This window comes from Heterocephalus glaber, unplaced genomic scaffold (genome assembly GCF_053883595.1).
Source record: "Heterocephalus glaber isolate CG9 unplaced genomic scaffold, H.glaber_assembly_v1.0 deba00000937, whole genome shotgun sequence".
Taxonomy (NCBI): Eukaryota; Metazoa; Chordata; class Mammalia; order Rodentia; family Bathyergidae; genus Heterocephalus; species Heterocephalus glaber.
The window spans coordinates 4,845,363-4,871,221 of NW_028258173.1; the positions used below are offsets into that span (position 1 = coordinate 4,845,363).

Below are 25,859 nucleotides of genomic sequence, written 5' to 3' on the forward strand. Positions count from 1 at the left end.
GAGGCTTTTGTCTGGCAGAGTGGATTTCAAACTGACACGGAGGAAGCTCCCACATATTAAAGGGATGGAGTCCTTGCAGCAAATGAGATGAACACAAGAGAAAATGAAAGGGCTTTTCACCCTTAACGGTGGGGAAAGGAAGTGGCCGAGATGAGAAGCCGGTCAGCTGCACACTCCATTCTCTCCCGAAAAGGAGACTGGACAAGACCAGGGATGAGAAACACCCTGCATCCCCTGGACGAGACTGATTCCTCCTCCCCAGGAGGCTCCTATGCTCTGGGACTGGAGTCTGAAGCCCAGACCTAAGTGGCCAAGGCTCCCATGCTTTTGCGGACAGGCATCCGTGGGGAGGGTACGGGCTGCAGTGACAGCAGACTGGCCACACCAATCTCCTGCGCTTTCCCGAGATACCTGACCTTGAAACGCTTCCTACTGTGAGGGTCTGTGCCCTCCCTCTGAGGCTGGGCGGGTTGGTGGCCTGGCTTTGACCAACAGAGGCCATAAAAGCCACTTTTGTGTCTGGTGAGAGAGCACATGTGGTCACCACCTTGTCCTCTGGGACCCTTACTCTTGGAACCTTGGGCCTCTGAGCACAAGTTACACCCCAAGAGCCACACCCCGAGGAAGCTAGGGCACCTGGTGAGGGTATTGGCCATTGACCACTGCATCCCATGTGACGTGGTCTTGGCAGAGTGCTGCAGGACATGCATCACCTCCTGGTCTGGGGTCCAGAGCTCGGTGAGATCCTGGCTCAGGGTTTCTCCCAGCAGGAGTTGGGGTGGTGGCCAAGGCTGGTATCACCTGAGGGCTCCGCTGGGGACAGAGCTGCTTTCTGGCTCAGTGGTTCTTGGCAGAATTCAGTTCCTTGAAGGCTCTTAACCCCATGGATCTTGTGAGGGGTTTTTTGGGGGTGGGATTTGTTTGTGTTTTGTGTTTGTTTGGTGGGAGGAAGTACTAGGGACCAAACCCAGGGACTTCGCACTGGGCTATATCCTTAGCTCTTTTTTATTTTCATTTTGAGATAGGATCTCATTAAGTCGCTAAGTTGCCCACACTAGGCTTGAAGTTTGCATCCTGCATCAGCTTTCCAGAGTGCTGGGATTACAGGTGTACACCAGCACGCCCGGCCACATGGAGGCCTTGAGGACTACGCAAGGCCATGAAAACTGGGAGGCAGGGACCCCTGGACCGCTTGGTCTCTGAGTCCTCCCAGCCCCGGGGCCAGAATTGAGCAGTGAGCCTTCAGCTGTCCCCACTCAGTTCCTCTCCCAGTGCCATGGCCTCCGCCTGCCTCTTCTGTCCTCTCTGCTGTCAACTGCTTCTAGTCCGACTCCTTCCGACCCCCAGCTTCCTAGGTCTGAAGAGCCAGACTTGGCCTCGACAGGCCGACCAGGGGCTGTGCCCATCTCCACCCTTGTGTGCTGGGCTCGGCTGGCCGCTCTCAGGCCTGCTTCTTTCGGGCTCAGCATCTTTGCCACTGTCCCTGGGCCATGGACCTGTCAGATGACTGAGGCCTCGCTGTGTGTATGAGATTCACACTAAAGAGGTGACAGCACAGACTTCTGGGTGCACGGTATCAGGGCACCCGCTACGCCTTTCTGAAAGGCACGCTGCAAATGTCCATGGAGAGCTTCAAGAAGCCTGAATGTCTCAGCAATTACATTTTTTAAAATTTATTGATTCTACTTGTATTTCTTGAATATTTCCATATTAGACTCATTGTGGGTTCTGGGGATAACCCCACTGATCACATACTCATAAAATACAGGTCAAATGACAGGGGCAATATAAATTTTTTTTTTTGGTACTGGGGATCGAACTCATGACCTTGTGCTTGCAAGGCAGGCAGCAGTACCACTGAACTAAATCCCCGGCCCAGTGGTGATATAAATTTGGGGGGAGTGTGCACCAAAGGGCTCTCACCTGGGCTAGGGGCAAGCCGACTGGGCCAAGTTCAGGAAGGATTCACCAGGAAAAACAGAGAGGTCAGAGATTGCTGGCAGAGAACACCCTGTGCAAAGGCCCTGTGGTAGGAGGAACAAGGAATGGGGACCAGGTTTCTTCCTACAAAACTGGAGGAAGACTCCAGGTCAGAGCCCTGAAAAGATGAGATGGAAGAACCTGTCAGACACCCTAAAAGCTGAGGATTTTTACCCTGGAGAAATAGGGAGTCAGGAAAAGGTCTAATAGGAGAGAGGTGGGGCTAAATGACAAGACTGGTGTTTTGCAAACGTTGCTGTGGGTGAAGTGTGGAAATGCCGGGAAGGACCACCGTGCAGTCAGGGGCTGAAGCAGCCAGGGCTTCAGGCCTGGGGAGATCCCGCCCTGCACCAGATGTGGGCGACTGAGAGATGGGAATTCTTCAGGAGAAAGTGTAAAGATAAAGTGTCACGACCTGGGAATGGACTGCCCCTCGGGGCTTGGAGGGGACAGGGTATCAGGGAGTCTCAGGAGTCAGGCTGCAGCAGCAGGGCGGCAGGCGGCACCTGGGGCAGAGAGAGCAAAGCAGCGACAGACCAGCCCGTTTCTGGCGCGCATGCTCAATGCGTCCCCGGGGAGCAGCGGCGGGAAGGGTGCGCGGCGGGGCTGGGCTGGAAACTTCTGTGCAGTGCGTGAGTCATCCGGGTCGGGCCTGCCCGGGGCACTGCCTTCAGGAAGTACCTGACACTTGGTCAAAGGTAAGTTCCAGGTGTCTGAGGCCCGCTTGCTCCAGAACACGTGACACCAGCAGACACACGGCCACGGCAGCCTCCATCTGGAGGTCATGCCTTGAAACTGGGTAGAGTTGGTGGTCACACAGCATCACCATAACCCTAACTACCACTGAATCATTCACTTTCAAATGCTAAGTGTTAGCTGGGTAAGGTGGCACATGCCTAGAATCCCAGCACTCTGGGAGGCTGAGGCAGGAAGACTGCAAGTTCAAGCCCAGCCTTGATAACAACTCAGTGAGACCTTATCTCACGATAAGGAAAAAAGGCTGGGGATGTAGCTCCGTGTGAAGACCCTGGGTTCAATCCCCAGTCCTGCAAAATAGTGAATTTTATGTCACATGGATTTCTTATAAATCAGTTATTATATTTTAGATGGCTGTGTGCACAGAAGATTTTACTCCTACAGAAAACAAAAACAAACTAAAACCTAATAAAATGAAAACATAGAAATACAAGAAAATAATACACCAAATGCTGACTGTGGGTACCTGTCAGTTGTGAGCCGATGGGTGATTTACTTTCCTCATTGTGTTTTTCTGTTTTCTACAGTAAATATATTTTGCTTTCATAATCTGAAGAAAATTAGGTACACATGCTGCATATACCAACATGCCCAGGAACACGTCAATAGACAATGTTTATTCGTGGATACTTTTGAGGGGATGTCAATTATTGGTATATTTTTAAAGGTTCCTTCGTTTGATCTTAATGAAATCTTTTGCAATTTCTCTCACCACTGGGGTTTAAGGGTGTGGCCTTAGCCAGAACACTTGCTGGGTGAGCATGAAGCCCTGGGTTCCGTCCCCAGCACCAGGAGGTAGGGGACACAAGGACAAGGGACCCTCACTGTTATCAGGACCTAAAACAAGTTCAGGAGCCACAGATGGCCGTTTCCCTGTACGACCCCATGGCAAGGTGGCAAGGGGCAAATGACAGAGAGACCTAGAGACCAGCAGCTCACACTGGGTTCTGGGCCTGCTGTTCCTGGACCCAGGATGCCTGAGCTCCCCAGAGCCCGTGGAGCCAACCCTGCCTCCAGAGGAGCAGAGCGCCTGGTTGTTCCGGCCCAAGCCTGCAGGGGGTGGGGCTGTAACTGAGCCCCCCCAGGAGGAGGCAGCGGATTCACACCAAGTGCGTCCACAGAGAAGTGCTCCCCTCTCCCCAGCAACCTGGGGGCAGGGCGGCTCTCTGGAAGGCTAACTCCTAAGGACACCTCCATCCCACCTTCTTTAGGGAATCATTTAGCAGGGTCCCGGCACCCATGGTTTTTAATGGAGCTCTTACCCATTTCAAAGGTGGATTCGGAAGGTTCACAGATTTCATTATCATACACATACCAGTCGCTTTGTGACTCTGAGGTCACAGAGTAGCAATATTCAAACACAAGGCAAACCTTAAGGGGTGAGGGGCCGCTCAGCAGTAGAGTGCTTGGGAGGCCCTAGGTTCCATCTTCAGGACTGCAAAAAGGAAAAACAAAATCTTCATCAGCTTCTCTCCATTGCAGGACTTCTCAGAGCCTTGAAGATAGTCACAGGTGCTGTGAGGCCAGCAGAGTCATGACTTATGGCACTTCCCAAACTTGTCTTGACTCGGGAACCTTTTCATCTCAGCACCATGAGGGACACCCTTTGGGAAGCCAGGCACACATGTGGTCCCTGAGTCACACGGGCACGGGGCATCAGTCAGCCGTGGCAGTGCGCAGAGCACACAGCCCCAAGGCCAGCCAGGCCTGCAAACAAAGCTCCTCCAACCCTTGCCCTGGCCTCTTTGCCTTGTCACTTCCTGTTGACCTCACCTCCTCAAGGAAGAACCAGGGAGAACTTTCAGGGGAGAAAACTGCTACCCCAGGACAAGAGGAAGGAGAAGGGCCAGCTTCCTCACTGACAGTGCACAAAAACTTTACCAGAGGGGAAGCTGGGTGTCACGGAGAAACAGCTGTAGAAAAATCCAAAGTGACGCCCCTTCAAAATGGGAGCCCTGTTTTCTCTATCCTGGGCCCTCGTGAAGCCCCAGACCCACAGACCCGGGCAGTCAGTGTCCTGTGCATCCCCTGGACACTGTCACCCCGGCCTTTGCACATGCTCGTGCTGTCCCTCCCTCCTGCACCCTGTAGGTTGGCAAAGCCATCCTCCTGCCACAGCCCTGTGTCAGTGTCCGGGGTTCGAACTTCCTAGGGAACTTTAAAAAATGCCCACCCAGGGGTCAGGGTGTAGCTCAGCAGCAGAGCACTTTCCTAGAGTGCTTCGATCCGCACTACTGTAAATCAAAACAAAACAACAAAAACCCACCCAGACCAATGAAAGTATCTGTAGAATAGGCTTTCTTTTTCAGCACTAGGGATTGAACCCAGGGCCTTTGTCCTGAGCTACATCTCCAGCCCTTTTATTTTTTGAGGCAGCATCTCACTAAGTTCCCAGGCTGGGCTTGAACTTGTAATCCTCCTACCTCAGCCTCCCAAAGTGCTGGGATTACAGGCCTGTGAGCCACCACACCCAGCTTGGGGCAGAATTTGTAACATCCTCCTGGTGCTGAGGAGAAATCTTGGGTCTGTCTGAGAGATCTGTGTTGGAATCAAAGATCAACAAATCAGCCCTGTGCTCTTCCTCACCGTCCTAAGCCTCAGTTTCCCCTCTGCTGTGTGGGGACAGTCATCCCTACCTGGTGGCTGTGCTGCATTGAAGATAGTGCTGTTGTCTGCCCCCAGCACCCCAAGGAGACCGCAGTGATTCAGGCAGGGAGCCCAGCTGGCTCAGCCACCCTTCGTGCTGAGACATTTGATAAAGATTTGATGATGGATTGAAAAGCGGCCTGTGGGAACCAGCCTCCTGGAAAGCTAGCAGGTGACCCCCCAGCCTGGCGGAGAGGAAAGCCAGGTGCCTCTGCTTATCATGCGAACAATCAGGTTGCAGTTCTCAAGAGTCAGCGAATCTTAATTTGCTTTCATTAAAAACATAAATAAATACAGGGCCTGCCAAGCAGGACCCAAGGGAGGGCTGGGAAGCTGCTCAAGGCCTCGGGGGCTGCAGCTGCAGGTGGCTGAGTGTCACAGGAGCCCAGGGCAGGGAGCTGGTGGTCAGGGTCTGCTGGCCACTCTGTGTCTGCCAGTGCCAGCTCTGGCTCTCTGGCACCCTCTGCCCACCTCCGGAGCCCGCCAAGTGCTCCTCCTCAAGGGTTGCCTGATAAACGCAGGATGTGAAGGTAAATTTGGACTTCAGATAAGCAGCACTTGTGCTAAAACACACACACTTGCGCACACATGCACACACACGGTGATCAAAATGTACAGTGAATATAAGTCCTCTTTTGTATTTTTAGTTGCATTGTCATGGCTGCCTTCATGTTGTGAATTGATTCAAAACATTTACCTTTCATGGTCATTTTGACTTTAGGGAAGAACCAGAAGTCCTGCAGTGCCTGATCCAGTGAGTGAAGTCAGTGAGAATACACCACCATAGCTTTTAGAAGCTAGCATTTCCACTGAATGCCACTCAGCAGCGGCATTCACTGTATTTCTTTTTAAAAATTATAACACACAGGGGCCAGGGATTTAGCTCAGTAGTTCCACTACCTGTCCTGCAAGTCCAAGAACCCGAGTTCGATCCTGGGTACCCCCCCAAAAAAATTATACCACATAAAGACATTCACGAAAGAGGACTTCCAGAACTGCTTCAGAATGTGGCAAGAACTATGGGATAAGTGTGTTCAAAGCAAGGAGGGGGTGCTATTTTGAAGGGATGAACAGCAGCATGTCTGTTACTGTAATACATTTAAAAAAATTTAAACACTCAACTGTATTTTTCAATCATCTCTCATATAGTTTATCAGAAACTCAAATTTGGCCAGGAGTGGTGGGCCACGCCTGTGATCCCAGCACTCTGGGAAGCTGAGGAGCTGAGGACTGCAAATTCGAGCTCAGCCTGGGCAATTTAGCAATTTAAGGAGACCCTGTCTCAGGAGAAAAATTTTTTAAAAGAGCTGGGGATATAGCTCAGTGCAAAGGACCTAGGTCCAGTCCCAGTACCATGAGAGAGGAAGAAAGGAGAAAGGGAGGGGAGGGAAGAGAGAGAGAGAGAAAGAAAAGCAAGCAAGCAGGATAAAAATTTCAAATTTGACCAAGCAGCCTGTATTGTCACTGCTAAGCCCGGAAACTCTAGCTCCACCCCACATATACACACCCTCACACCCCGCATCTCTCAGCTGGAAGGGAGCTTTCACAGCTCACCCCTCTCCAGGGTTCCCAGACACCAGGCTGAGGACCAGGACCAGCTTGGGACAGGTTCTCACCCACCCAAGGCAAGAGGATATAAACAAGGACTATGCAAAAAGTTTTGTTTTTTGTTTCATGGTTTGTTTTGATTTGTTTTGTGATAAAGCTAAAGATGTTCAAGGGACTAGTCTTTATTCTGAGATTTGTTTTTTCTTCCTGCATATGTGTTTGTGTGTCTGTATATGAAGATATCCTTTAAAAATAAAATGACTGGGGCCGGGGATTTAGCTCAGTGGTTTCGCCGCCTGCTGCGGAAGCGCAAGGACCTGAGTTCGACCCCTGGTACCAAAAAAATAAAATAAAAATAAATAAATAAATAAAAATAAAATGATGGTTATAGAGAAGAATGTCTTTTAAAATATGTTTTTGGCAAAATAAAAATGTAGCAACACTTGACTGGGCGTGGTATTGTACACCTGTCATTCCAGCTACTTGGGAGGCCAAGGCAGGAGGATCACTTGAGCTCAAGAGTTCAAGGTCACCTTGGGCAGCACAGTGAGACCCTATTTCAAAAAAAGAGTAAAAACATTTAGCAAGCCCATCTGGAGGCCTCTAATTTTTGTTGTTGTTGTTGTTGTTGTTGTTGCTGTAGTTTTTAATTTAAAATACTGGATTATGAATCCCAAGGCCTGGAGAGGTCAAATGACTATCCAACACCGCAGTCAGGGAAGGACAATGACAGGGCCTCCAGTGCCCCTGCCCAGCCCTACGCGCTGCCCCTCCCTGTGCCATTGTCCCTTCTGGGCCCATCTGACTTCAATGTCAGCTTCTTATTTCCCTGCTCCCAGCCTTCACCCCAATCCACCAGGGGCTCAGAGCTACTCCCCAAGTGTGGGACCAGGAGACCCGGCCTGGGTCTTCCCTGCATGCGGCTTCCTACCTGGGAACCTCAGAAAGCTCCCCCCAACCTCCCGCTCTTTATTTCCTTACTGATGAGATGCAGTCTGCGACCGCGCCCCCATCCAGGGTTGCCCAGCATCTTGAAGAAGTGCACGAGGGTGCCCACGTGTGAACGCTGGTCACGTTGCACACTTATAATCTGTGCATTCTTCTGTGTCACTGTTTTAATTCAATAAAATGGTTTATCAAAAATTAACAATTAACTCCAATGTGCAAAGAGGCTTCCAATAGAGAGAGGTTGATACAAAGTTGTCTTCCAAGGAAATTTTATTACCTCTAACTTTTAAATACAATAGTAATTTATTACTTGTCGCCTGTGAGCCGCCGCAGAGTCCACTACTGTGGGGGGAAAAACATTTAACTGAGCTCTAATTTGGGTCAAGTTGATGAGGTTTTATTTTTAAAAATTAACCTTCAAACCCACTACATTCCAGGATGCTGAAGAATTACACTCATTTTTAATTTTAATGGACTTACAATAAAAGATTTAAAGCACTAAAACAGGGGGCATTTTAGTCCATATTTCAAGTCATCTCATGTAGCAAAGACAGATAAACTTTAAAAAGAGAAAATTAAAAGATATAACATAATAAAAAGAGAGGTAACCATCTCCATGTAACAGCCCCTCAGAACGTGGCAGGGGCTGGACAGGGTCCCCAGCTGTGCACCTGGCCAGGACAGAGGAAGTAGGCAGGCCTTCAGAGCTAGCACTTGGGGATTCAGTACCCCAATAAGCCCCCAGGAGGTGTGAGTTCTGAGCCAACTACAAATGACCTGATCATTCTACACCAGGAGGGGCAACTCAAGAGGAGAGAGAGCACGCTAATGTTATAAAAGACAATCAAGAAACTTGACCATGGGGCTATTAAATCACTGCAGATGCAATGGAAGTGATAGGAGAATCTGAAAATGATTTTCAAATAGGAAGATTCAGGATCATCAAAAAAGATATGACATTGTGAAACCAAGACTGGCTTAAAAGAAATAAAAGCAGGGCTTCCTGAAGAAATAACTGGAAACCCTGTAAATTTGAAGTGTGAAGTTTAAAAGTCAACAGACATACTTGGAAGACAGAGGCAGGAGGATTGTGAGTTCAAGGCCAGGCTGTACAACACAGCAAGACCCTGTCTCAAAACAAACAAACTCAACAGACAATGTGCTTGGCTGGACACAGCGAAAAAGAGTAAGTCAGTTGGCAGATATGACTAAGCATGTGATACAGACTTATACAGATGGAACAGATCAAAGTCCGAAGTTACCATGAAGAAGCACAGAGGGGGAGATTGAGACCCCAAAAGAGTAGGAATGATGCAGAAGCAGAATTCATGCTCTAAAAGAGAACAGTTGGAATTTCTCAAAAATTAACCAGGGGCACAAATCTTCAAATGCGAAGTGTTTTGCAAGATAAGTAAGCATGAACTCATTCATGTCATTCGTGTGAGGAAACCTCGACCTATCTGAGGATAAAGAGAAATCTGAAAATCTACAAAGCACAAAAAGATTATCCACACAGAAACCACTCAGCAGACTTCTTGCAGTGTGGATCAAGTCTATCAAGGCTAAGGGAACACAGCCCATGTTCTGGAATCCTATACCCAGCTAAACTATCACTCCAGTGAGGCTGAGTAGATATTTTGAGATGTCCAAAGCCTTGGAAAGAGTTTCTCTCCCACAAACCATGCTGGCAAAAGTTACAAAAGGGTAAGCTCTAGCAGGAGGCAAAGTCAACCTTTAAGGAAAAAGAATACAGGGAGAAATGATGGTAAACACAGAAATATGTTGATTAATTAACATTAAGTATGATCCACTTGTGGTGGTACATACCTGTAATCCAGAACTCTTGGAGCCTGAAGCAGGAAGACCACAATTCAAGTCCAATCTGGGCAACTTAGCCATCAAGCAATAGCCTGTCTCAAAATAAAAAATAAAAAAGGGTTGGGCCGGGCATTTAGCTCAGTGGTTCCGCCGCCTGCCTTGCAGTTTGATCCCCGGTACCAAAAAAAAAAAGGGCTAGGGATGTAGCTCAGTGGGAAGCCCCCGGGTTCAATCCCCAGTACCACCAAAAAATTTTTTTTGAGAATGAAAATAACAGTAACTAATTTCATGTGTTAAAAAGGTAGAACTGAAATGTGAAAGCAATAGCAAAGACTAGGGTAGATTATAATGAGTGAGAAGTCCCAGCTTGCTCAGGAGGATAGAAATACTGAGTAACTTCTAATTTTGCTACAGATATTTATAGTCAAATATCTATTTTACAAGTATACCTAGCTAAAAGAAGCATCCTACAGCTTCCAGACCAACAACAACAACAACAAAGAGAATGTTGAGACACTTATCCCTCCAGCAGCAGACAGGAAGGGGATACAATGAGGCATGGTAAAAACCACAAAAATAAAACAGATAGCCGGGCATGGTGCCACATGCCTGTAATCACACCACTGGGAAGGCTGAGGCAGGAGGAGTCTCAGGGTTTGGGGGTCTGTCCAGGCTACATAGTGAGTTCAAGGCCAGCCTGAACTACATAGCGAAACATTGTCTCTAAATAAATAAATAACAGAAAAGTCCAGATACATCAGTCATGCAGAAGGACATTTCTAGAAAGTGAGTATGGATATTTATACAGGTAAAGAAATATAAACTTATAAATGTAAAGGTACAAGTCACATAAGGAGAGTGGTTAGCTAGCTCAGGGAAGAGGGAAGAAAGGAGTCCCAGCGGAGGTACAGAGGAGCCTTCATTTCTTGTTTAACTTTTTTCCTTTTTCCTGGCAAACATAACATTCACCCACTCATTTATTCCCTCTGTTTACTGACCCACTTGTTTTTGTTGTTGCATGTCTAATGTCCTGTCGACCTTACTGGGAGAGGGAGGGAGAGGTCTGCAGCCAGTCTGAGAAGGGGTCCACCTTGCTGCCCTAGCAGGTGACACAGGTGTTGGCCACCTCTAGACACACAGATCTCCATTCTTTTCTGATGCTTGAACTATTTTGCTTTTTGCAGGGTACTCACATGGCCCTGAAACACCTCCTCTTCTCCGAGTCATGCCCTGGGTGACTGTGTGACCCTGTCCGCCTCCTGTCCGCCTCCTCTCTTCTGTCCAAGGCCCAGTTGTCTTTCCTGTCTCCATTTCCCGGAAGGCTTCTGGGGTGGAAGAAGGACAGGGGTGCAGATGTCTGCATGCTGAGGGTTGGTGGGCATGTCCTTGGGCAGGTTCAGTGGCCCCGGGGGACATTACACAAATGCACAAATCGGGGGTGGATCCAGAACTCACTAGGGTGGTGCCTTTTCTGAATGGAAAGAGGGGACCACTGCAGCCATTTTGGTGGAGTCAGGGGCTTGTTTTCATGAGTGTCCACTCAGCTGTGACAGCAGGGGTCACATCTCACAGGGCGTCAGCTCTGCCCCAGGCATGGCCCCTCAGCAGCACCCCCCAACACCAAAGGCTGCTGGAGCCTGAGGGGCCCCAGAAGAGACCAACTTGGGCAATGCTGTGCCCCCACCCAGTGGCCTTCCCGTCCCCTGAGGCAGGAACCTCAGCTGTCCCCAGAGGCTGCCTGGGCTGCTGAAGGGCCCTGGTGTGGGGACGACACTCAGGACCCATGTTCACCGTGTGCTTTCTCAGCCCCTGTCCTAAGACGTGGGGGACTGTGAGCAGAGCAAGAGGCAGAGCTGACAGGGAGCAGTGATCCCTGCCTGGTGTGGACAGCAGTACTGGCTTCGTGGGGTAGGGGTGGCAGTGGACCCGACAGGGGTCTGGAGAAAGAGGAGCCAGGAGCCATGAGACGCATGGCCAAGGAGAGGCTGGAAGTCAGCCTTTCGGTCGGCATGGCGGCCAGGGGCACATCCAAGGAAACTGCCACAGGAAGTGACCCAGTGTGGCCCAGGCCACAGAGTCCCAAGCCAGAAAGGACTGTGCGGTTGGGATAGTGGGCATCCCAGCGGGAACCGGGGCAGGGCGGTGACAGAGCTCATATGCACACTCCAGTGGGGGTGACTTCTGGGGAGGGGGACCCCACGTGGCCAAGAGGGACTTCCTGCCAACTCAGCAGGCCAGGTCTGAGGGAGGACGCGATGGCCACTGTGAGCTCGTGCCCTCCTGGGTGCCGGCTGAGGTCCCGCCCTCTCCAGTGCATGCAGGTGCAGAGCCGAGCCCTGGCCTGAGAGGCTCCCCTCTTGCTGCAGATGGACAGAACCCACAGGAGCCACGGTTGTTTCCGGGTCAGAGGCTGGGTGCTGAGGGAACAGTGCCAGGGTGGCCCAGAGGCTTCTGGGGAGGCTGCTGCCCCAAAACAAGCAAGCTCGGGTGAGCCACTGTGCCTCTCAGAGCCTTGGTGCTTCATCTGCCAAATGGAACAACAGTCTCCCCTCGAAAGGGGGCTTCAGGGACTAAGAAGGGGCCCAGCCTGGGGCCTGGCTCCAGAAGTGGCAGCTCGGTGAGTGTTGCTGGGGCTGATCACCTGGCATCTTCTGCTACCTGGGCAAAGGCAACCCTTCCCAGACAGGACGGGGAGGCTGTGGAACCAGGCAGGCCCAGGCACTGCTGTGAGTCCACACTAGGAGGACCTGGTGCCCTCCAGGAGGAGCACGGTGAGGTCAGGGCACAGCTGAGGGGGCGAGAGGTGCTGCTTCCGGAAATGACGAAACAGGGCCGAGGTCACAGGAGGAGGAAGTGGAGGTGAAGGAAGTGATGGGGTGAAGGGGTGGCAGGGAATGAGGGGCGATGGGGTGAGGAGGTTTGGGGTAAGTGATGGGTGCGGAACGAGGGGCGGGCGGGAGGCTCGGGAAGAGCTGCCAGCTGAGTGTGCCCAGGAGGCTGAGGGCCAAGCCCGTGGGGCTGCTTTCCCCCCACTGCATCCTCCCCTGCCCTGCTGGCTCCTCACTCCTGAATTAGTGCCGCCGGCAGTCCCCACACCTCCCTGCCAGCCTTCGGCACCAGGAGCCATCTCACGGTGGTCAGTCACATCTGCTGTCACACGCCGTCCGAGCCAAAGCCTCTCAGCCCCGTGGCGGATGCCCCGCTCCGCCCACCCTCGCTGTGTGGCAGATGACCTGCAGGTCCCACCGTGAGGCTACACACAGCCCTCCGGAGCCGGCTCAAGCACCTGCAGACAGCAGTCCCCGCGGACGCCTGGCCCACCCTCCTGCTGCCCCAAAGCAAGGCCAAGCGTCCTCCCCAGGCAGCAGCTCTGGGGACATGTGTGCCTGTGTGCCCGGGGCCAGGGGCTGGTGTGGCCTCCGCACTGGGTGATGGCAGGGGACAGGAGCTAAGCCCTCCACAGCTGCCCCACTGTTCACCCAGTCTCCAAAGTCCCGTGGCCCGGCAGAGGATGCGAGCTCTCCATGGTTCCCTTGGGCTCTCCACGGCTTGAGGAGGGGAACGCCCCTTCCTGCTCCCACCTCCATGCCCCAAACCTCGCCCCCCAGCAGGCCCCAGTCAGTTCCAGGGCGGCCTGCATCCCTGCACAGCTCTGGCTCCGGCCTTTCCTGCACACTCAGCACAGACCCCGAGTCGTCCTGTTCAGAGCAGGGCTCCCAGGCACACGCAGTGCTGCGGTCTAAGCTCAGCTCTGCAGTGAGCTCCCGGCTCCGAGTTGGGAACCCTGGTGCTGTCCAGTGGCTTCTGCTGGACGTGCTGCACAGATGCAGCCTGTGCCTCCCCAAACCACACGGGCGGCCTGCCATCCTCTGCTTCCAGGCTCTGTGCCATCCTGGGGCAGGAAAGTCCCCAGCCTCAGCAGCCAGGGCTCGTGGCGTGGGCGGCCAAAGGAATGAGGGAATGATTATTCTCCTCCTGGATGCTTTGCATTTAGAGACTTCTTCACAGGCCAGGCCTCCTGATCCCGGGCACAGGCCCCACAGCCCATGTCAGGACGGTGCCAGGCAGTGTGCTGACTGCCTTCGCCAGCCAGAAGTGACTCAGCCCTTGGAAATTACAGGCTTCCCTGGAGACAGGCGCCTGGTGGAGGAGGCTGCCCACGAGGGGCCTTGGCAAGCTGGGGGACAGTGTGGGGACAGGGCCTCTGCCCCCCAGTGCCAGGTCACACTTCTGGGGCCACAGGTGGGCCCCCAGGGGAGCTCCCAGCAAGGTGGAAGCCCTGAGGATCAGCCCGGGCTGGAGAGATGGGGCACAGAACGGGCCTGGGTGTGGGCAGCAGCTGGCCCTCCATAGCTGGAGACCTCTGGTCACCTCATCAGAGCTGAGCTCAGGAGCCTGCCCCCTGCACTTGGGTCCCTCAGAGCCTCAGCTCCCCGCCTATGGCAGGGCTGTGGGCCCCTCACCGTGCCAGATGCAGCAGCAGGGAGCATGGCCCTCTGCAAGTCTGCACTGGACACACTCCTGCATCTGAATGTCCCTTCAAGGTGCCCGGCAGGCCACCCTGCCTTGCGTCCCTGGGGGCTGCAGGTCTGGGATGCAAACTGGCACCAAGGGAGGGCGGGTCTGAACCCTCTTCCTGCCACCCACTCTTCCTCTCAGAGATGCCTTCTGTCCACGGGAGCAAGCAGGGCAGTGTGAGATGGAATTGGGCTCTGGGTCCCCCTTTATTCTCGTTCCATCCCCAAAAGCTGCCACACTGAGCCTCCCATGACTCCCCCCTACTCAGGCAGGGGTTCTGGGAGAGGAGCAGAGACTGAGAGGGCCCCTGGGAACAGAGGCCTGAGCCAAGCTGCACACTGAGGAGCCCAGCCACGCTGCCAGGCAGGGGTGACAAGTTGCCCACAAACCCCACCCCACGGGGCTGGTCAAGCCCTGCCCATTGGCTGTGACGTCAGGGACATCTACCTGGAGTGTAGGTTTCGGGGTACATGGGGCCATCTCCTGGGCCTCAGCCTTGCAACCTCCCTTCCTGGCAGCAGGGCGGGCACTTCGTCATTCTGACCCCCCAGTCACACCAAATGCCATCCCCTTGCACTGTGGGGTGTGTTCTAGCATCTCTGCCCCCTACCTGCGACCCCACCCTTTGGCTGGGGACCAGTTGGCTGCCTTTTCCAGCCAGTGCCTCCTTTCAGGGTCCAACTGATTCCTACAGGATGAGCAGGCAGGGGCAAATGTGGCCCGGCTTCTCAAAGCACCTGCAGCGCCCTCTGCCAGGAGGAGATGCTGCCAACTTGGGGGTGGGAGAAGGGGCTCCCCGGAGGCCCTCAAGAACAAACGGCCTGGGCAACTGTCCCTCACGAACTGCTTCTGAATCTCCACTTGCCACCAAAGACAGGCGCAGCTGGGAGGGGAGACACGGGAGGCAAGGCGGAAGCCCACCACGACAAGCCTCAGGCCCAGGGATGCCTTCTGTCCCCATGGCCGGGGCTCCCTTCTTCACAGACACAGAAGCCTGGGGAAGCTCCTTCTGCCCCCCACACAGCAGCCCACAGACCTCAAGAGCAGGGCAAAGGCTCTGAACATCAGATTGTCACAGGAACACAGCCACAAACCAAGCCAGGATGCACAAACCAACCAGTGGGCAGGGCGACTGCTGCTAAAAGGAGCAATCAAAGAGGATCCGGAAGCCAGGTGTGGTGGCACACACCTGTAATCTCAGCACTCTAAGAGACTGAGACAGGAGAAGCACAGGTTCAAGTCCAGCCTAGGCAACTTAGCCAGAAGATATAAAAACAAGTCTAGGGAAGTAGCTCAGTGCAAAGGCTCTGGGTTCAATCCCCAAGAAAACACACACACACACACATACACACACACACACACACACACACACACACACAGAGGCTTAGAGCCTCCTAATTTAGGCACTGAAATGTTCAGGATGTGAGCAGAGTGACTTAGGATCCCAAGAAGCAGGAAAAGCTCCATGTGAAGGAAATGACAAGTGACTGATACCAACATCAAGATGAACTGGATACTGGAAGGAAGTGATCAGGATTTAAAGCAACCATCATAAAAACTGTTCAACAAGCAACTGTCAAGTCTCTTGAAATGAATGAAAATATTGAAATTCTTTGCAAAGGAATGGAAAGCAAAACAAAGAGCCAAACAGAAATTACAGAGCTGAAAATTACACAGCTGTCCCTCGGTATCTGTGGAGGGCTCCAGTCACTTATATAAAGTGGCGTATAGTTGCCTAGAAGCTGTGCATGTCCTCCTGTAGCTTTCAGATCACCTCTAGGTCACTTATGATACCTAATACAGTGGGAATGCTACATAAACAGGTGTTAAGCTGTTTTGTTTAAGGAGCAAGACATCGCAAGAATTTTTAATTACAAGAAAAAAGTGTATTCATATTTAGTGCAGACTGCTTTTTTGTTTCCCAAATGTTTTTGCTCTGAAGCTAGTTGAATATTCAGATGCAGAACCTCTGAATGCAGGGCCCAACTGCAATAGTAGAAATTTTTTAAGCTTCCCAGATGGACTCCGATGTAGACTCTCAGGAGGGACTCGGTAAACTTCAGCATAGATCAATCTAATTGACTCAAGCTGAACAAGGAGAAAGTAGACTGTTGAAAAGTTAACATAGCTTCAGAGATCTATGAGACCGTAACAACAACAACCAACTGTAATATTCAATTATCAGAGTCTAAGAAGAGAAGGAAGAGGTTGAGAGTATTTGAAGAAATAATGGCTAAAACTTCTCAAATTTGGTGAAAGACATAACTCCACAGATTCAAGAAACAGAACAAATTCCAACCAGGAGAAGACAAAAAAATCTATACAAGACCAATTTCAGGGGTATGCACCTGTAGCCCTAGCTACTTGAGAGGCTGAAGCAGGAGAAGTGCTTGAGCCCAGGTGTTGGAGGCCTGCCTGGCCAACATAGTGAGGCCTTATCTCCTAAAAACGAAACAAAACTGACATCAAGACACATCATAATTAAACTTATGAAAACTAAAGACAAAAACCCTTAGCCAAGTATGAGGATATAATACTGTAAGCCCAGAACCCTTGGAGGCTGAGACAGGAGGATCTCGAGACAATCCTAGTCTGGGCAACTCAGGAACTTAGCAAGACCCTGTCTCAAAAAAGAGCAAGAGGAGGATGAAGAGGAGGAGGAGAGAGGGGCTGGGGATTTAGCTCAGTGGCACCATGCCTGCCTCACAAGCACAAGGTCCTGAATTTGATCCCCAGTACCAGAAAAAAAAATTACAAAACAAGAGACTTTTCATAGGCTGGGGATTTAGCTCAGTGGCACATGCCTGCCTCTCAAGTGCAAGGTCCTGAGTTTGATCCCTCATACCACAAAAAAAAGAGGAGGAGGGTTGGGATGTAGCTTAATGCAAGGGTTCTGGGTTCAATCCCTAGCGCTGAAAAAGAAATCCATGGAGAAAAAATGCATTGTTTACAGGGAAACACTAATTCAAATTACAGTAGATGACTCATTTGAAACTGTGGCAGCTAGGAGTGCTATCATGATTGAAACAAAACCATAACACCATCTGACAGTCACATCGATGATATTTAAAAGAAGGGAGATAAAGCGAGGCAGAAGCACCGCTTGAAGTGTTAAAACATCAACCCCAGTAGACCTTGAGAGATCATGTGTGTGCACTGTAACTCAGTAAGAAACCTGTACCACACACTCAAAAACACTAGGAATACATCAGGATGGGATCCTTTAGAAAATGGTGCAGGAAGGGGAAAAAAAAATAACATTGCAGACTTATGCCTTAAAAGCAAATGATTGATGGGCTGGGGATTTAGCTCCGTGGTACCGTGCCTGCCTCCCAAGCACAAAGTCCTGAGTTCAATCTCCAGTACTGCAAAAAACAACAACAAAAAACAAAACCAAAGGATTGAAAGATGCCAATTAAAAGCCAGAGGGCTGGGGATTTAGCTCAGTGGTTCTGATGCCTGCCTCGAAAGCACAAGGTCCCGAGTTCGATCCCTGGTACCAAAAAAAAAAAAAGAGCCAATTGTGCTCTCTTTACAAGAAACTCATGTCAAATTCAACAGTATAGGTAGGTTGAAAGTAAAAAGATGGAAAAAGATAAACTGTGCAAATGTTAATTTTTTAAAAGCATGAATGGATAGATTTATATCAGATAAATTGATTTTCAAGCAAAGAAAATTAGTAAAGATAGAGGAACATTGCACAATGACAAGGAGGTCAAGAACAGCCCCCAACTGTGTGCACCAAACAGCAGGGCCTCAAATACAGGAAGCAAAACCAAGAGCAGAAGGAAAAACCAGGACTGAGCCAGGGACTTACCTCAGTGGTTTCACTGCCTGCTGTGCAGGCACAAGGACCCGAGTCCGATCCCTGGTACCAAAAAAACCCCAAACAAAACAGGATCCACAGTTCCAGCTGGGGACTTCAACAGCCCACTCCGGTCAGGTGGCAGAAGGGTAAGAACAGCAGGAATAAAGGGAATCCAAAGGACATGGAAGAGCTAAGCAACACAACCAGCCACGAGACCCAGTACAGAAGACTCCACTCAACAGCAGAATATATGCTAAATGTCAGTGGAACATTCATTAAGGCCAACTGTATCCTGGGTCATAAAATAAAAGTAACTAATTCAAAAGAATCAAAATCATACAGAATATGTTCTCTGACCCTGAATCAAATTAAGGATCAATAATAGGAAGACTATAGAAAAATGTGCCAACACTTGGAAATTAAACAATACACTTTTTTTTTTTTCATTTCTAGGGATTGAACCCAAGGCCTCATACATGCTAGGTAAGTATTGCAGTGCTGAGCTACATCCCCAGCCCTTTTTATTTTATTTTGAGACAGGGTCTTGCTAAGTTGTCCAGGCTGGCCTTGAACTTATAATCCTCCTGCCTCATGAGAGTAAATTAAGAACCATATAAAACAAAGTGAAAATTAAAATACAACATACCAAAATATGTAGGATGCAGCAAAAGGATCCTGAGAGGGAAATTTATAGTGCTAAATACTTGTGCTAAAAAGAGAGAAGCCCAGGGCATTGTAGCACATACCTGCAACCCCAGCCACTCTGGAGGCTGAGCCAGGAGGAGCTCAGGTTTGAGGGCAGCCTGGACAATTTAGCACAATCGTGTCTCAAATAAAGGGGGAGGGAACCTCAAATTCACTAAGCATCGAGGAGATTCTATGATTGCTACTGAGAGGACAATTGTGAAGGCCCAGTTCCTATCCAAGGGACTCACATCTCAATGCAAAAAGAATAAGGAAATAAGGAAACCACACAACAAGTGGCCAGAGGCGTCCACTGTGCCAGGGGAATGCAGACAGGGCGCCAAATCACACTGGGGATGATAGAAGGCCTCTCAGAGGGGATAGTACTAGCTGAGTTCCACTGGGGAAGGCAGAGCCCGGAAATGAGGAGAGGACACTTCAGGCTCAGGATGTCCACACTTGAGGGTGCTGGGGGAAGTGAACGTGGCCCATCAGGGCACAGTTCATGTGGCTGGACAAGGACAGGGGACCCAGGAGGTGGGGCCGGCCCAAGACTTGTTCAGGAGTTTGGGCTCCACTGGAAGGCAATGGGGGCCCCTGAGGCCCACCAAGCAGGAGGATGATGGGGCATCCTCTGTGTTTGGGACGACACCTCACAGCAGAGCAGGGTGGCTCCAATGTGCAAGGAGGACGGCAGGGGGTGGGGACCCAGCCGTCCCCTGGGGGAGATGAAGCTGGACCAGGGGCAGCAGGGCAGAGAAGAGGGGGCCAGGCAGGGGTCTGGAGCTCAGTCGGGGAGATGCGGGGGGAGCACAGGGGGCGGCCGAGTTGAGCTGGGCAGGTGGGTAAGCAGGGTTCACTCTCCCAGCCAGAGCGGGTGCCCTGTGGTCCCCGGTGGGGGCGGAGCACTGCTCCAAGGATGATGAGGACTCCGATGACTTCCACTTGGCAGGTGCACGGGCAGGCGGCTGAGGGGGGAACAGAAAAGGAAGGGCAGGACCAGGCCTGGGCGGGGGGCACGTGAAGAGGAAGGAGGCTGAGAAGTCAGGGAAGAAGGAGGTCAGGAGGGGCCACCCCACAAGGGGGGACAGGAGCCCAAGGCGTGGGGTGCCCGGAGCCTGCGGAGGCCAGAGCGGGAGGGTCAGCAGCGGGGTCAGAGGGCCAGCAAGGCCAGGCCGGGCGGAGCGAGGGCCTGCAGAGGGGCCCCGGTGGAGGGGGCCTCGAATAGGAAAGGGACTCAGCTCCCTCGGAGGCGAGGGGACTCAGGGGAGGCAGGTAGGGGGGTTCCCGTAGGAGAGGCAGTGCTGACTCGGCCAGGCAACCTGGGCCGGGTCCCGCGAGAGCTGGCCCCGCCCCGCCCGGCAGGTACTCGCCTGGAGGTCGCTGTGGCGCGCGCGGTGGTCCCGCAGGCTCTGGAGGGCGGCTGGTCCCTCCCTCCAGGCCCACTAGGGAGTCCCAGGCGGAAAGCGCCCCTCCAGGCTGGGGTGCAGGCGGACTCCGGGTGCAGCTCCGGACGCGGGGCTGCCCAGGGCACAGACTCGCGGGCGCCAGCAGGTGGCGCTGTCGCCCCGGCAACGCGCGGTCACCGAGGCCGGCGCCAGTGGAGGGGAAGCGGGCGCCGGGGCGGGCACCCGCCGGGCCCCTCTAGCGGCCGTCCAGCCCCTCTCTCAGACTCTTCATTGCCACCCCGGGCCCCGCCGCTCTGAGGCCCGCCCCCCCCCCGGGCCCTTCCCCTCTCTCGTTCTGGGTGCGGGTGACACCAAGGTCCCCTTCCCACCCTACCTGAGGCCTGAGCGGGGCAGGGCGCCATCGGGACTGCCGGGCTCAGGACCGGGGGTCACCGGCCGCACCGGGGGGCGGGGGCGGGGCGGGGGGCAGGCCCGGGTTCAAGTCCTGCCCAGTGCACCTGAGCCCCTTCCACAGCACATGGTGCTCCCGGCTGTGGCAGTGGCAGGGCTGTGGAGAGCGACACTGATCCCCCAGCCCGCCGGTCATCGCAGCGGGCTCACTCCGAATCCGCCTGCTGGCTCTGGGGACACGGCCTGGGCCCAGCTCCAGGACGGTGACCATCTGTCATCCCTGCTCCAGAGAAGAGGTGAGAGGGACAACACTCAGGCAGGGGACGAAATGGAGAGAAGTAACTAAGCCACCAATGGCCTGTGTCCCGGAGCCACCTGCTGCCACACACGTGCGCACACACAAGCACACGCAGTGCTCACAGATCTACACACTTGCACACGTATACATGCAACACACGGGTACACATACATCTATACGCGAGCGGAGGCATGCGTTCACATACACATACAAGTGCACTCACATCTACACATGTGTGCGAACACATGCAACACACGTGTGCAAACATCTACACGTGTGGACGCTCATTCAGATACATATGTGAGAACATAGGTGCACATGTGCATACACATATGCACGGGCATATTCCAATACACACGTGAGAAAACATACACACACACAGGTGCACACACAATCCACACGGATGTAGACACAGGTGTACACATACGCATGTGCTTCCGGTTTCCTCTGTTCCCCGGGGCTGCAGTCGTGGCCTCAGGTGACAGAGTGTCGTGGGGCCTGGTCCCTGCCCTTCAGCCCAGGCACTCCTGGGTGAGACGGTTTTATTCCTCTCCCTGAAGCCAGGGAGACCGCAAGTGCCCTGCCACACCCATCCTGAGGCCAGCACCCTATGCAGCACCCCGTGGGGAGTGGGAGCCTCCCCAGTCCCACCCTTGACCACCGCTGTCCCCTGGCTGGCCAAGCAGGCTCACAGTCAGGGCTCAGGGAAGTGTGGGACAGCAATGGGGAGCCATGTGTCCAGAGCAGCCCGAAACTCGTGCACTGTCTCTGGGCTCCTTAGTCACTGTTAGTCCCACAGCACTTGAGGTCCCTACCCTTGTGGGACTCAAGTCTGGTGGGAGAAGACACCCAGACCATTCCAGATTGTCTAGGTGGGCAGTGTCCTCTATGCAGAAAAGAGGCTGCCATACCATGAGCCGGGGAAGAATACTACAGGCAGGGAGACGGCAGATGCAAAGGCCCTGGGATACAGAACAGTCTGGCTTGCTCTTGAGAAAAGGGAGGCAAACCAGAAGGTCTGCAAGAAGCCTAAGCCAAGGAACAGCACAGATGAGATGCACAAGCTTCTGTGAAATTCACTGCCAAGGCCTCACACCTAGAAAATCATGACCAGGACAATGGCCTGACCTGGAGCCCCCCACGACGTGTGTCTCCCCTCTGTTCCCCATGACATGTGTCTCCTGTGCTACCTACAACCTATTTGCTCTGAACTTCGCAGAGACAAACTACATTGGCCACATCTGCCCTCCCTCCCAGACCCTCAAACCCTCCCCTGGCTCTAGTTCTGTACCCCAAACTCGTGGCTGAGCTCCCCCCACCCCGCCACCCAGTTACCTTCATCCTCACTGCTGCATGCTCAGCCAGTAGATCACCAGAGTCTGGGAGCAGACTCTTCACCGGCTAAGCTAATGGACTGTCACACGGATCAGCCTGAGGTTTGGAGCCAAGACGAAGTAGGAAGTAGTGGGGGCACTTGCTTCTGGAGGAAGGGTTTCAAATCCTGGAGGAGCATCCATTAGGCAGCAGGGTGTCTGTGAGGTGAGTGTGGGGAGTCTCTCGGGAGGGAGCTGTATATGCCCCGCAAGACAAGCAAGCAAATGAGAAGACACAGAGAGGCGGACACAGTGGATAATTTAGGCCCAACAGCTCCCGGGCAGTGCTGCCCACATGACTGTGCATCCAGCTTCCCGGGGGGAGCACTTGGGCTGTGGCACAAGTGGGTCTGTCTCTGGGGGGTGAGCAGCCTGCTGTGGATGCTGAGCTGTTCGCCGCTCCCGGGGGGTCCTTGTGCATTTGGATTCTGAAAGGGAGCCGTGCAGGCGCGGCCCCTTCTTTGCACTTGGAGCGGGAGTGGAAGGCACCTATGCACGTGTTGCTCTAGAGATGCCAGGTAGTATGGCGGGCTGGGAAAAGGGGCTGGCCCGCGGCAGGCAGGGTCCTGAGCCCTGCACAGCTCTGCTGGTGTAGCCAGGAGATGCTCTGCTTACAGGAGGAAAGGACAGGACACAGAAGGCCCAAAGCCTTCCTGTGCCACTGACAGTATCGTTGTCCTTCAACTACATGGCTCCCCCTTCCAAGCCCAGGTCCCCTTGCTTAAGGCTGTGGAGCCACCTGGCCAGTACCCCACCCAGGCACTGAGGTCCCTGGGCCTCAGACCTCCGCCAGCTGCCCAGGCTTCCTGTGTCAGGTCTGGGAAGAGGAACAGTATGTGTGACGCAGCCAGACCCAGATGGAAGAAGGAAACAGAGTGATGCAGAATCAGTGGACAGTGAGTACCCAGTGCTCAGGCTTTGGTCTGTAAGACCATTGCCTATGGCGGGGAGTCAGGGCTGCTTGGAGAAAGCAGACTCCAGGCCCAGTGGAGGGAATCCAAAGGTGGCCTGGGGACATCGTAGTGCACCAGAAAATAAGGCATCTTTCTTCTTTTTCCTCTTTGTTCTTCCTTCTCTTGCTTCTGCTTCTCCTTTTCTTCCTTGCAGTACTGGGGATTCAGCTCAGGGCCTTTGCACTGAGCTACATCCCTAATCCTTTTTTACTTGATTTTGAGAGAGCGTCCCCCTAAATTTGCTAAGTTGCCTAGGCTGGGCTCAGACTTGTGATCCACCTACCTCAGCCTCCCACAGTGCTGGGATTGTAGGCATGCACCACCATGCCAGACTAGCAAGGAAACTTTCAAAGACTAAGAGCCATGTCAGGGAGACTCAGGAGCCAGCAGAAGACGGTACCGCTGGCCAAAGTGGTGACAATTTGAGCATCAAATAAGAGAAGGAAAAAAAAAGAGAGAAGGAAAACAAACAAAGCCTTACTTTTCTCTTGTAGAGTTTATTCCACTAACTCCTAAGTCTGAAAATAGATGAGGAGACAGATTAAAGGCCCATGCTGGCACCAGGAGAGGAGCTGTATTTGAGGCTGAGAATGTGCCCAGCAGAGGAGGAACCTGCCACCCAGAAGGATGCCAGGCTACACCTACAGAAGAGACAGTGGGTGAGGAAATCACTGTTTGTCACCCTGAGTGATCCAGTCACTTCCACCAATGGGCACTGGTGACAGACCGGCAAGGATGGATGTTCACCCAAATGCCAGTGTCATATGCCAGTGTCCCCATAGATTCTTTGATGATCCCCAATGGGGGTGGTCACAGCTGTAATGTGGGGAGGACCAATGACCAATCCTGGAGTCCCCAAGAATCATGCTGTGCTTTCTGGTGGCCTCTAAGACATTCTGGCCCAAAAGTCTAACCCGGGTCTAATCAGACCTGTTTTTGATGTCACGAGCCCTTCCCATGCCATCCCAAGCAATACCGTACACAAAGGCAAGAGGAAACAGATCAGAGGCTTTGCTGCTCCCTGCACCACCCGGCCCAGCCCCTTCCATAGTCAAGGTCATAAAAACAAAAGGTCGGTGGGTTGTCTCAGTCCGTTTGGTGTTGCTGTAGCAAAACGCTGAGGCTGGGTAATTTACAAAGCCGTTTACTTGGCTTATGGTTCTGCTGTCTGAAGAGTCTGAAGAAGGTGGCAGTGGCATCCTGACAAGAGGCCCTGGCTTCGTCACAGTACCGAGGAGAATCAGAGGGGGAACCAGCCGTGCCCAGAAGGGGCCAAGCATGTGGGTGGCCAATCGAGCACAGACTCAGTGGGTGACCAGCCTGAGTCCTTTCCAGGGACAGTGCCCAGGATCTGATCACCTCAACTAGGCCCAAGCTCTGAGGTCTCACAACACTGGGGACCAAGTCCAGCTCTGGAGCCCTGGGAGATGCTCAGACGCCTCCAAACCACACAACGGGCCTCCTTCTAGATGTGAGGTCACACAAGAGGTGCGTGACCACCTCGTGCACACAGATCCTGCTTTGGATGAGGCAGTAGAAAAGGACACGTGGGGACAACGGGCACATGTGAATACAGATGGCTACTCAGCAGCACTAGGGAAGTCTTGTTACTGTTGTTAGCTGTGGCAATGTTATCACAATTAAGTAAGAAAATGCCATTAAGGAAAAAACCAAGAATATTTGGGGGAAGATGTCACAGAGATAGTAACTTATTTGAAAATTATTCAGAAATAAACCATAAGAAGTGAATGTTAGGGCCAGGGATTTAGCTCAGTGGCTCCAGCGCCTGCCTCGAAAGCTCAAGGTCCCGAATTTGATCCCCGGTGCCAAAAAAAAAAGAAGCAAATGTTAGCAGCAGTCTTGGATAGTGGAGTGATCCGGGCTTTCAGGGTGCTGCTCTTCATACTTTTCCATGTGTTTGAAGTTCTTTGTGATAGCTAAAACAACAACAACAGCAACAACAACTTTTACCAAAATCATGCACATGTCCAGGGGAGGACTCAGCTGGAGAGAACACATTGCAAAGAATAAACGTGAGCTCACTACAAAAAGCAATTACCACACTTACATGAGGGGGCTGAAATTCCACAAGGGCTCAGGGGACACCTGGTCAGAGGACAGAAGCCCCAGGACCCCCACATCCGCAGCACTAATCCACTGATGAGTACGGCACCCTGTGATCCAGTCAGCTCCCCAAAGGCCCACCTCTGAACACATGAGGCTTTGGGGGGCATTTTAGATCTAAACCCCAAGAGAGGGGAAGGAGAAAGTGTGGGGCCGAGGGAAATGCAGAGTCCTCAGGAAGCTTCGCCCCTACCAGCACCCTCAAGCCTGCCCTCTCCCCACAAAGCTGCAAGCTGAATCCTCATTTACATACAAAAGGCTCACTTCTCTTTGGGGCTGCACTGAAGGGCAGAGTGGCCACAAGGTGGATGCAGGGATGCAGGGCCGGACATGCTTGGGGCTGCCCAGCTGCAGGGCTCTCCCAGGACCAGCACCTGTGTGGCCCCAGGCTGGGGAGCCTGCTGCCTCCCACAAGGGACCAGCTGGCTTCCTCCTGCCAAGCCTGACCCCATCCTCACCCCCAGCTTGCTTCGAGGCCTCAGCAATGGCTGGAGAAAGAGCTGGGGCTCCAGTGAGCTGTTTGGGGACGAGATGTCATCCCTTGGGAGCACACCCAGGAGCCTTGTGTCTTCACCCAAGCTGAGGTCAGCCTGACACAGGAGTTGG

The 25,859-nt window shown here is 52.7% G+C and overlaps 1 long non-coding RNA gene across 2 annotated transcripts; it reads right to left on the bottom strand.

Annotated features, from left to right (window-relative positions):
- Positions 1–613: 613 nt before the first annotated feature.
- Positions 614–22,216, bottom strand: LOC147828746 (uncharacterized). Of its 2 annotated transcripts, XR_015450233.1 has the most exons (5): positions 22,139–22,216; positions 10,890–11,021; positions 9,706–9,788; positions 5,160–5,274; positions 614–4,171 (listed from the first exon to the last, which is right to left on the bottom strand). It is a non-coding gene; the product is annotated as an uncharacterized LOC147828746 (long non-coding RNA). The 2 variants fall into 2 exon arrangements; XR_015450232.1 differs by having other exon boundaries at positions 5,160–9,788.
- Positions 22,217–25,859: the final 3,643 nt, after the last annotated feature.